Below are 12,563 nucleotides of genomic sequence, written 5' to 3'. Positions count from 1 at the left end.
GCGCTGTCACGAAAAAGGTTTCCTGAGTGAGTGAACTGTATAAAAGAGCTACTTGGAATAGATGAAAATGGTAAATTTGTAACGAATTGTCTCAGTTGTAGAGACAGGAACTTGGTTCAAAAGTTCAATGGAAGTGAAACATTGTTTATTAGATTTTATTTTTATGATGACTATTTTGTTCTTAGAAAGAAGATGCACTTCTTTCTGATACACTTATCTTTTTACTGAGCAGAATTGTTAGACCCAGTTGAGTCTTCTGAACATCAGCTACAACATGGAATACAATAAGAGCCGGATTCAAGTGGGTAGCCATTAATTACTGTGACATTTTTATTCATCCAATGTGAACTACAATTGAACCCAAAGGACTGATTCCCTTTTCTAGCAAAGAATTATATTGCATAAGGATTTTGTGACACAGTTTACTGATTTTCTACCAATTTACTTTCGCTTTATATCTACTCTTATTATGATTCCTGTTCCATTGTCTGAGGAAGTGTGCATGCACATGAAAGTTCATGCCTTGAATAAATCTTTGTTGGTCTTAAAGGTTCCATGGGACTCAAGTTTTGTTGTAATAAGGGGGGGGACCACTGATCAATGAAGGATTGTGAATGTCTTGCCAACACATTGCTGGACACCTATAAGATTACCTGCTTTTAGGGAGGGATTTTACTTAGATTTTTTAGCCTTGATAAATGAGCTACAAAATGTCCACTTCCATATCAAGGGAAAATTGATTTAGCAGTTGCTTAAAACTTGAGGAATGATTGCTTATGGTTGTCAAATTGCATCTGCAGCTATGTCATCTTGAATCAAAATATGCAGTGCTATGCTTGATATGCCACAATTATATTTTGAGTATGGTTTATATAGATGCTGAGTTTTTACTATTCTGCTTTTGGAAAACTCAACAGCAAGTATTGGTACCTTCATCCCTAAAGGTAAAGGTATCCCCTGTGCAAGCACCGAGTCATGTCTGACCCTTGGGGTGATGTCCTCCAGCATTTTCATGGCAGACTCAATACAGGGTGGCCTTGCCAGTGCCTTCCCCAGTCATTACCGTTTTACCCCCCAGCAAGCTGGGTACTCATTTTACCAACCTCAGAAGGATGGAAGGCTGAGTCAACCTTGAGCCGGCTGCTGGGATCGAACTCCCAACCTCATGGACAGACAGCTTTAGAAAGCATTTCTGCCGCTTACCACTTTGTGCTACAAGAGGCTCTTCCTTCATCCCTAGTTATTGATAATATGAGCATATAAAATGGATTTTGATGAAATAGATCCATATTAATTATAATATGAAGCTGACTTTCTGTCTTGGCAGAAATGTGTAGCAAGATTTGTGGGCCAGTATGCAAGCAAAGAGCATACCCAAATGAAACGCTGTGCTAGGGCATCACAGCATGGAGAAAGTAGGATGTGATAGAATTAATCACTTGGGTCAAAGTGTCCCAAGTTTTTTCAACCATGGACCCCATGATCCTAGAGGGTTTGCATTGTGTGTCTGCCCTCAGCCACTCAGTAAAGGCTCTGTTGTAGCAACATTGTCAGAATCAAAAGAGTCCGTGATTGGTGCATGAGTTTTGGGCATGACTCACATGTGAGTTGTGCATTCAAAGATATGTTCATGCTCTGTTTTCTTTTTGTCAGTGGTTCTTCATAATGTTCCAGTTTCATGATACCATTGTATCAGAACTAAATATGAAAAACTAAAAAAAAAGGTTTGTGCTAAAAACCTTGGACTGTGATCCACATGTTAGACACCGGTAATTTATGTGATATCATAAAGATGTTTCAGCTGTCGAGGTTTCACTGACATTATTATCTACCTGGCATAGCTTTTTATAATGGGATTGTAACAGCACCTTTGGCAAGATGACTTCTGCCATTTGCATTGCTGTGTAGCTGTGTTAGTGCAAGATGCTCCTTATGCCAACCCATCTACATGATCGAGATGTATGCCAGATAAAAATAAAGTTATTTATGGATTGGTTAAACTGTTCTCAATGCTCTTCTTTTTGTTTTGTTTTACATTGCATCTAAATTGGTCTATGAGCAACATAAATAGACTGTGATGTATGCAAGGGCTGCATAATTGTCTGAGGGATATAATTATCATGCCATGGTGGTTTGAAAATGCAAATTGGAAACTTTCAGAGCAAATTTCTTCGGAATATTTCATTACATTGATGTTAGACTAGAACTTGTGGGGAGACTAGTGGCAAATTGGAAACATTGCTGCCTACGATCTGTAAACCCATGTAATAAGCATGATAATGGGTCATTTGTCACAATATAGAATATCTTTAGTAGTGAAGGCCATACTTATATATGTAGAAAGAGATATGTTTGGATGGAAGAAAGTGAAGTGTGAGGAGTCTGTAGCAGCCTTAACAAAATATCCTTGATGCCACCCTCTCCCTAGCCTCAGAGACTGCAGCACCTAAGGCACTTGGGGGAGGAGGATCAGGGCACTCTGCCCACTTCTGTTCTCCCAGGAGTCAGTGGCACTGGAGGTGGGCAGGGGAAGAAGCCATGGGAGCTCTTGCTGACATCATGCCAAGACAATGCCAAGACAACAGCATTGGAGGCAGGTGGTAAAAAGAGGATCAGAAGCTCCCATTGTCCCCTCCTGCCACTGAGATGGCACAACTGTGGAGGAACTGGAGCCACTGTCCGCCCCCCCCCCCCCAAATACAATAGCAACATGATGGCAAATGTTTTTTGTTTCCTGTGACATATACTTCTGCATGCACATATAGTAAAAACTACCCTCTAAAGCAGGCTTTCTCGACCAGAGTTTCATGAAACCCTGGGGTTTCTTGTGTGCCCTGAAGGGGTTTTCTGAAATGGTGGGAGTTAATTAATTTTTATATATTTTCTAAATATGTTAAAAATTTATGACAATATATGATCATGTCAACCTGCCCCCACCCCGAATAGAAATTGCCAGTGATGGGCCTGGAGGGGGTGGGAAGGGGAGGGGTCCTAGGTGGGCATGTATACAGCTATGCTTCCCAACCGTATTCTGCATAGTCACAGCAATTCTGGCATTTCTCAAAGCCTGAGGAATGTTCCAGGGGTTTCTCAATGGTAAAAAAAGGTGAGAAAGGCTGCTGTAACGGATAACAAAAGTCCATTTCTTCTCTTAATTATTTCCCCCGCTTCCTTTCCATAAGGCCCACCCACCAATGAAAAAACCCTATTTGAGTGGAAATGCTGTATTTTAAATAGATAAATAAGTCTGTAGGAGGGAGTCTCACATGCCCATAAAGCCATTTTCTATAAGAGGGGCTAATATCTCAGATGTTATAGTAACTGAGTAGCGTCAATAAGGAGTGAATCCTTATCTGTGGAAATATGTTAACTGTTTTGGTCATGTGCAGATTAGCTGCTGTGTGGTAATTAAACTGACAGCTGTATCAAAAGGTGATTATCACCAAAACTGCCAAATCTTGGAGTCTAACTTTTCACCCATGTTAAACATGAAGGAGAAATTTAGAAGCTTGAAATGTTATATAAGCCATTTATCCTGGTTTCCTTGAGCTGTGGGAGTCTCAAGTCTGCAATTTGCCATGTTGTTAGCTGTTGGGGAAATAATTGTGACATTAAATTCAGGCACTGGTTTCAGAGAGGAGGCAGAGAATTTAAGTGAAAGACTGCAGGTTGGCCCCAGACTAACATTTCTGCTGGAACAAGGACTTGTGACTTTGGAGTGTGGTTTTTCTGCTTCTCTCCTCCTTTGGCAGCCTGAAATGCCCCCCCCCCCAATCCTCTTTTTGGGAGGATATCTCATTGTATAGGCCTTGTGCTTGTGAAGGCATTAGCGTGGGTCCACTACTATGTTTTTGTGCAAGATGGAAGGTAGGCCTTTCCTGTGGTGGCATCCTATCTTTAGAATTACTTCCTTCTGGTTGCATATCTGGCTTATCTTTTCAGGCCAGTAGAAGCCTGAGGCTTGTTGCTTACCCAGGCCTTTGACTAGTTTGTGAGAGTTTATTACTTCTGTTGTTGTTCTGGTCTTGATGTCGCTGCCTTTTAAGCTGTTACAATGTCCTGTTATTTAAAAGAATGTAAGAAGAGCTCTGCTGAATGGTGGCCAGCCAGGTGCTTTAGCACAGTGGATTGCTGCCCCACATCGGTATTACTTTGTACAGAAGCCCACTGGATAAAACAATAACAGAGCATCCAGAAATCACTGAGACTGCAGAAGCCTGAGACCCACAGGATGGGAAACACAGCAGACCCACAAGCAAGGCCATACAGGCTTGAGCTGTGGCTGCCTCTCCCTTCCTGCAACTGCTTTTCAGAAGTTCACTGCCTCTGGCATAGCAGCTAATTCCACGTTAATTGCATTTTGCAATTAATTGCATAATATTAATTGCCTATTGATACAGTTGCATAAGCCCTGACCTGGATAGCCCAGGCTGGCCGGTTTTGCCAGCTCTCAGAAACGAAGGAGGGTTGGCCATGGTTTGTATTTGAATGGGAGGACCACCAAGGAATATCAGGGTTGTGACCCGGAGGCACTTGCCTTGAAAAGCCTACAGGATCACTATCATTCAGCTGTGACTTGGTTGCATATTATTCTAATGAGAAACACCACATCAATGTTCTCAATAAATAATTCACTCTGGGAAATAATAGTAATTAGTACATTAAAGGTCATGCCTTGAAAATATGGAGGGACAGGCAGTCCAGGCAGCCATAACCAGTGGGCATTGCCTTGGGGGCCAATTTGTATGAACTGACATTTCCACAGCAGACTAGTTCAGCAGCTGACACAATCCACACAGGGCCTTGGGAGAAAGCCACCTGTCGGAATGGGCCATACTCCTAAATTATCACTACTGTTATAGATCATGCAGTGTAAAATGTACAAGACCACAACAAAGACAGCTAAGCAGCAAGAGGATTTATTTAGGATACATGTTTGCAAGCATGGAGAGAAAGCTAATTGGTGCATTCTCTGAAGTCTGCATCAGTGCAGCTCATTTTTAAGACCTTGATACGTCATCATGAGGTATCCTGATGCTCAGTCCCTCACTGTCCCTTTGACCAATCAGGTTAACGACGAAGGGCGTACAATCTGACCTATCATGGATGGCTATATATCTTATTACAATTTTCTCGTTCTTTGTTTCAAAGAATACATTCCTTTATATGGAGGGATGCTACATTCAGGAGCTATCTGCTTTTGACAAACTCAAGGTTACTTTGAGAGACAAAGAAATAACTATACACATAGTGCCACAATGAACTCAAGATACATTCTGCCTGACCTAAAAATAAACCATAGACAGACTGTGTCTAAAGTGTGTTCCACAAATCTGTATTTGTGTTCTCAATTGTGTTCCACAAATCTATATAATCTATATCACTACTGACAAAACTTTTGGATCCTGAAAGTTTTATAATGTAGAAGTTTTAAGGAAGCACAATAGACTGTCAGTCTTAAAATTGCTGAGTGTTGAGATTTATTTTGCATAGGAATTTCATTTCTTTCTGGCTCACTTGGGTGTCACAGTTGAGTGGACAGCATATTTCTTCCTTGGTGTATATCAATCAAGTCTTTCCCAAGAAGCTGGCTGGTAGCATATTTCATCACTGTGGAAGCACTGATGTGTCAAGGCAATGTGGTCTAAGCAAGCCTGTACAAGCTGTGATGCACCGTTCTGAACACAGCCCACTAACCATATATTATTGCCTCATTTTTGTAGAAACAGTCAGGCAGTGATTACAGACCACTATGTTTATTTAGAAGAAGAAGAAGAAGAGTTGGTTCTTATATGCCGCTTTTCCCTACCCGAAGGAGGCTCAAAGCAGCTTACAGTCGCCTTCCCATTCCTCTCCGCACAACAGACAGCCTGTGGGGTGGGTGAGGCTGAGAGAGCGCTGATATCACTGCCCGGTCAGAACAGTTTTATCAGTGCCGTGGCAAGCCCAAGGTCACCCAGCTGGCTGCATGTGGGGGAGTACAGAATCGAACCTGGCTTGCCAGATTAGAAGTCCGCTCTCCTAACCACTACGCCAAACTGGCATTCTATTAGAAAACTGTGCATGTTTGATATCACTCATTTAACCTAGAGGTTTCGAGTAGTGGCACATTAGAATCCGCATAAACAATCTTAAAATCATTTTCTATTCACTATAACATACAGGAAAAAGAATTCACAACTGCTGAATCCACCCCATCCAAAAATGTGCATTTATTTCTCCCACTGATGCACCTACCATCCCACCTAGTTATGAATAATCCAAACATAGATTCACAGTGCACGAAATTCACAACTACCTGCTCACCACAGTGACTCCAGTTCCATGCCCATATTATCCCCCCCTTCCAGTCTGGCCTGGAAGAAATTCACCTTCTGATCCCAAAGTGGCAATCGGCATTTTCCTGGGAATGCAAGAATTGGCCACAGAAGCCAAGCATCGACATAATCCCTTCTGCTCACCCATTTACAATCTGCCCAAGTTCACAGAATCAGCATTTCTATCAGATGACTATCTAGTCTCTGCTTAAAAACTTTCAAAGAAGGAGAACCCAGCACCTCTCAAGGAAGCCTGTTCCACTGGGGAACTGCTCTAGCTGTCAGGAACTTCTTCCAGATGTTTAGCAAAAAAAAAAAACCTGAATTAATTTCATCCCAATGGTTCTGGTCCAACCCTCTGGGGCAACAGAAAAAAAAACTCTGCTCCATCTTCCATGGGGCAAGTACTTGAAGATGGCTATCATATCACCTCTTAGTCATCTTCTCTCCAGGCTAAACAGACCAAGCTCCCATAACATTTCTTCAAACATCTTGGTCTCCAAACCCTCACCATTTTTGTTGCCCTCCTATAGATACGCTCCAGTTTGTCAACATTTGTGATGCGCCAAACTGAACATAGTATTCAGCAGCTCTAATAAAAGTTTGGAAGAGGTACAAAGAGAGAATAAGCCCTTAAACCTCTCTTCTGAAATCACCAGTAGAAGCATATACCGAACAGAATAAACAACAAAGACTGGGACCATTAAGATATCTGGACCTATTATCACCTCAAGGGTCAATAAAAGATTATTCTCAGATGCAACTAAAACATAAAGAACTTGACTGGCTCACACATAGACAGCTAATTTCAAGATTTAAATTAGAAGTGAGAGGATCAAGAAGCCAACCTAGTAACTGCAGTGAATTCACAATGCTAGTAAAAACAAATAAGCCTCACTTGTTAGGCCAAATCTATAAACATCTGTTAAAATTAGAAACCGAGGGAGAACAGATAAAACACTGCATGATTAAGTGGATGCAAAACTTTGAGCAAAAAATTGTTAGACGAATGGGAGGAACTTTGGAGAAAAAACATTAAACTGTCAAAATGTCAATCCTTGAGAGAAGAGTGGTTCAAAATGTTTTTCAGGTGGTATGTTACCCCCAAAGTTCTAGGTAAGATGTCACCTAATGGAGATACCAGGTGCTGGAGATGTAAAGAGGCAACAGGTTCCTTCTATCATATGTGGTAGATGTGTGAAAAGATCCAATAGTTTTGGTGTGAAATACACGGGCTCTTGCAGGAAATTATGAAGTGTATGTTTCCTATGTATGCTAAATATATGTTGTTGTGTTTCCTCCCAACTAATTTACCAGAGCAACTAAAAGAGTTATTTTTCTATGCAACCACTGCAGTTAGGTTATTAGTACCACTGAAGTGGAAGCAAACATGAGTTCCAGAAGTTGAAGAATGGTTGGATAAGATGGAACACTTTGTATCAATGGCAAGATTGACTAGCATGGTACGCAAAGAACCTACAGAAAAATTTCAAAACCACTGGAAATGCTTTCTGGATTATCAAGAGACATTATTATCCACAAAAACACAGAATCACTGTAATTAGCTAACTAGTAGATAATGTTAAGATGAGACTGTATTTGAAAATTGACCTATTCCCCTCTCCCTCCTTCCCTGTACTGTATGCAGTCCCTTCACCCCCACCATTTCTATGAAATAAATAAAATTATATTTAAAAATAATAATAATAGGACCCATACTATATCTTACCAACCTGCCATGTTTTTCTTAGGTCTTGATGCCTGAAATATATATCAAGAATGGACAAGGAAATGTTAATTACAGTATTTGCTGGCGTATAAGACTACTTTCCCCCCCTGAAAAACATGCCTCCAAGTGGGGGGGGGGGTCGTCCTATACCACCGAGAAACCGCTCTGTCAGGAACTTCTTCCAGATGTTTAGATGGAATTTCTTTTGAATTAATTTCATCCCATTTGTTCTGGTCTGTCTCTCTGGGGCAAGAGAGAACAACTCTGCTCCATCCTCCATATGGCACCCTTTTAAATACTTGAAGATGGTTATCAGATCCCCTTTCAGTCGTCTCCTCTAAAGGCTAAACAGACCAAGCTCCCCCAACTTTTCTTCATATGTCTTCATCTCCAAGCCCCTCATCATCTTTGTTGCCCTCCTTTGGACACGTTCCAGTTTGTCAACATCCCTCTTCAAATGGGGTGCCCAAAACTGAACACAGTACTCCAAGTGAGGCCGAACCAGAGCAGAGTACAGCGGTAGCATCACCTCCCGTGATCTGGACACGATACTCCATTTGATACAGCCCCAAATTCCATTTGCCTTCTTAGCCACTGAGTCACACTGCTGACTCATGTTCAATGTATGGTTTACTAAGACTCCTAGATCCTTTTCGCACATGCTACTGCCAAGACAAGTCTCCTCCATCTTATACTGGTGTATTTGGTTTTTCCTACCAAAATGCATAACTTTATATTTGTCCCTTGAACTTGAAAATTGAACCATTTTATTCAGTTTAGCCCACTTCTCGAGCCTATCAAGATCATCCTGTATTCTGTTGCTGTTTTCAGTTGTGTTTTAGTATCATCTGCAAATTTAATAAGTATACCCTCTAATCCCTCATCCAAATCATTTATAAATATGTTGAACAACACAGGCCCCAGGAGAGATCCTTGGGGTACTCCACTTGTTACTCTTTTCCAAGAAGATGCTGAACCATTAACAAGTACCCTCTGGGTACGATTCGTCAACCAGTTATTGAACCACCTGACAGAATTAGGATCCATACCGCATTTTACCAACTTGTGAACAAGAATAGCATATGGAACCTTATCAAAAGCTTTACTGAAATCCAGATAAACTATGTCCACAACATTCCCCTGACCCAGCAAGGTAGTCACTTTCTCAAAAAAAGAGATAAGGTTGGTCTGACATGACTTGTTCTTGTGAAACCCGTGCTGATTCTTAGAAATCACAGCTCTCAGTTCCAGCTGCTCAAGGACCGAGTGTTTGATCCAAAATTTTGCCAGCTACAGATGTGAAGCTGACGGGTCAATAATTACCCGGATCCTCCTTTTTCCCTTTCTTGAAGATGGGGACAACATTTGCCCGCCTCCAATCGTCTGGCACCTCACCCATTCTCCAAGAAGTGTCAAAAATAATGGACAGAGGTTCAGAGATGACATCTGCAAGTTCTTTTAGTACCCATGGATGCAGTTCATCTGGCCCAGAAAACTTTGTTTCATTTAAAGAAACTAGGTGTTTGTGGACTTATATTTAAGTTTTATATTGTTTAGAATCATAGAATCATAGAATTGGAAGGGGCCATACAGGCCATCTAGTCCAACCCCCTGCTCAACGCAGGATCAGCCCTAAGCATCCTAAAGCATCCAAGAAAAGTGTGTATCCAACCTTTGCTTGAAGACTGCCAGTGAGGGGGAGCTCACCACCTCATTAGGCAGCCTATTCCACTGCTGAACTACTCTGACTGTGAATTTTTTTTCCTGATATCTAACCTATATCGTTGTACTTGAAGTTTAAACCCATTACTGCGTGTCCTCTCCTCTGCAGCCAACAGAAACAGCATCCTGCCCTCCTCCAAGTGACAACCTTTCAAATACTTAAAGAGGGCTATCATGTCCCCTCTCAACCTCCTTTTCTCCAGGCTGAACATTCCCAAGTCCCCCAACCTATCTTCATAGGGCTTGGTCCCTTGGCCCCATATCATCTTCGTCGCTCTCCTCTGTACCCTTTCAATTCTTGAAGTGAGGCCTCCAGAACTGCACACAGTACTCCAGGTATGGTCTGACCAGTGCCATATACAATGGGACTATGACATCTTGTGATTTTGATGTGATGCCCCTGTTGATACAGCCCCAAATGGCATTTGCCTTTTTTACCGCTGCATCACACTGCCTGCTCATGTTTAGTTTACAATCCACAAGTACCCCAAGGTCTCGTTCACACACAGTGTTACCTAGAAGCGTATCCCCCATCCAGTAGGCATGCTTTTCATTTTTCTGACCCAGATGCAGAACTTTACACTTACCTTTATTAAATTGCATCATGTTCTCATTTGTCCATTTTTCCATTGTGTTCAGATCTCGTTGAACATCTTCCAGAGTATTTGCCAGTCCTCCCAATTTGGTGTCATCTGCAAACTTGATGAGTAGTCCCTCCACCACCTCATCTAGATCATTAATAAATATGTTAAAAAGTACCGGGCTGAGCACTGAGTCCTGAGGTACCCCGCTACTCACCTCTCTCCAGTCTGATGAAACACCATTGACAACAACTCTTTGAGTGCGGTTCTCTAACCAATTCCCTATCTACTTAACTATCTGAAAATCCAGATTGCAGTCCTTCAACTTATCCATCAGAACATCATGGGGAACCTTGTCAAAAGCTTTACTAAAATCCAAGTAAATGACATCAACCAAATTTCCCCAGTCCAGCAAACCTGTTACTTGGTCAAAAAAGGAAACTAGGTTGGTCTGGCAGGACCTGTTGGAGACAAATCCATGCTGACTTCCTTGGATCACCAAATTGTCCTCCAGATGTTTGCAGATCGCTCCCTTTAATATCTGCTCCATTATCTTCCCCACAACAGAGGTCAGACTCACTGGTCTGTAGTTTCCCGGGTCATCCTTCCTCCCTTTTTTGAAGATTGGAATAACGTTTGCTCTCTTCCAGTCCTCCGGGACATCTCCAGTCCTTAAAGAGGTTTCGAAGATGATGGACAAGGGCTGTGCAAGTTCTCTGGAAAGTTCTTTGAGTACTCTCGGGTGTGTTTCATCCGGTCCAGGGGATTTGAACTCATCCAGTGCAGCTAAATGCCTCTCAACAACCTCTCTATCCATGTTAACCTGCCACCCAGACACTATCCTTTGGCTATGGCCATCTCTAGATGTGCCTAAACACTTTGACCTGTTGGAAAAAACAGATGTAAAATAGGCACTAAGCCTTTCTGCTTTCTCTGTATCTTCCGTTAGAGTTTGTCCATCCGCACCCAACAGTGGGCCTATTGCCTCCTTTACTTTACGTTTGCTCCTCACATAACTGAAAAATCTTTTCTTGTTACAATTGGCTTCCCTGGCCAATCTTAGCTCACTCTCAGCTTTGGCCTTTCTGATGATTGATCTACAGTGCCTAGTAACCTGTAGGTACTCTTCTGTAGAGCTCTGTCCTTCCCTCCATTTCCTGAACATTTTCCTTTTCTTTCTTAGTTCCTCTTGAAGTTCTCTGTTCATCCAAATAGGCTTCTTAGAGCTCCTGCAGTGTTTTCATCTTTCTGGGATAGTCATTGATTGAGCATGCAATAGCTCTTGTTTGAGTAGCGCCCACCCTTTACATGCTCCCTTCCCTTCCAGCATTCTCGTCCATGGTATGGCACTCATCATGTCTCTGAGTTTATTAATGTTTGCCCTACGAAAATCCAACATCCGCGTCTGGCTAAAAGCTTCCTTGGCTCCCCATCTCAAAAGGAATTCTATGAGGACATGGTCACTTCCCCCTAGGGTCCCCACCTCCTTCACCTCATCCACCAACTCTTGCCTGTTGGTCAGTATTACGTCCAGTATGGCTGAACCTCTTGTGGGTTCATCTACCATTTTATAAATGAAATTGTCAGCCAGGCAGGTCAGAAAGTTGCATGACTGAGGACGCTTTGCAGAGTTTGTTTCCCAGCACACATCTGGGAAATTTAAGTCACCCATTATGACAAGGTCCTGCTGCTTGGATATTTTCTCAACCTGCTAACAAAGTGCAGCATCCACATCCTCTCATTGGTCAGACGGTCGGTAGCAGACACCAACCACCACACTGGTTGTTTTCCCCTCACTTATTTTCACCCAGATGCTTTCCACTGTAGATATGCTCTCCTTCACTAGAATTTCCTGACAGGTAAGCCCTTTCCTCACATACAGTGCCACTCCTCCACCTCTTCGATCTATTCTGTTTTTTCTGAACAGTTCATATCCATCCACCATTACATTCCAGTCATGAGAATCATTCCACCAAGTTTCTGTGATGCCTACTAGATCATACCTTTCCATCAGCATGAGAAGTTCCAGCTCTTCCTTCTTATTGCCCATGCTTCGGGCGTTAGTATAAAGACATCCGAATCCTTTTACTTTTGGTTCCCTACGAGCTGGCCTTGCCGGTTGGGCGGCCTCCAATCGTTTTCCTTCCATACACTCCCTATGTTGATCGTCTCCTTCCCCTAGTGGCTTTAGTTTAAAGCTCTCCTGATGAATCT

The 12,563-nt window shown here is 42.2% G+C and overlaps 1 protein-coding gene and 1 long non-coding RNA gene across 3 annotated transcripts in view; one reads left to right on the top strand and one right to left on the bottom strand.

Annotated features, from left to right (window-relative positions):
- Window positions 1–12,563, top strand: part of PPM1H (protein phosphatase, Mg2+/Mn2+ dependent 1H) — an 89,199-nt gene that overhangs the window by 20,860 nt on the left and 55,776 nt on the right. The gene's annotated exons all lie outside the window — the stretch shown is intronic.
- Window positions 8,057–12,563, bottom strand: part of LOC143838007 (uncharacterized) — an 82,595-nt gene continuing 78,088 nt past the window's right edge. Inside the window, exon 3 of the long non-coding RNA XR_013231194.1 lies at window positions 8,057–8,078. This is a non-coding gene — a long non-coding RNA (uncharacterized LOC143838007). The remainder of the gene's footprint in view (window positions 8,079–12,563) is intronic.

The sequence above is a fragment of the Paroedura picta genome, chromosome 5 (assembly GCF_049243985.1).
Source record: "Paroedura picta isolate Pp20150507F chromosome 5, Ppicta_v3.0, whole genome shotgun sequence".
NCBI classification, from domain to species: domain Eukaryota; kingdom Metazoa; phylum Chordata; class Lepidosauria; order Squamata; family Gekkonidae; genus Paroedura; species Paroedura picta.
Note: the sequence above shows the minus strand (reverse complement) of the source record. Positions and strands in the feature narration are given on the sequence as shown.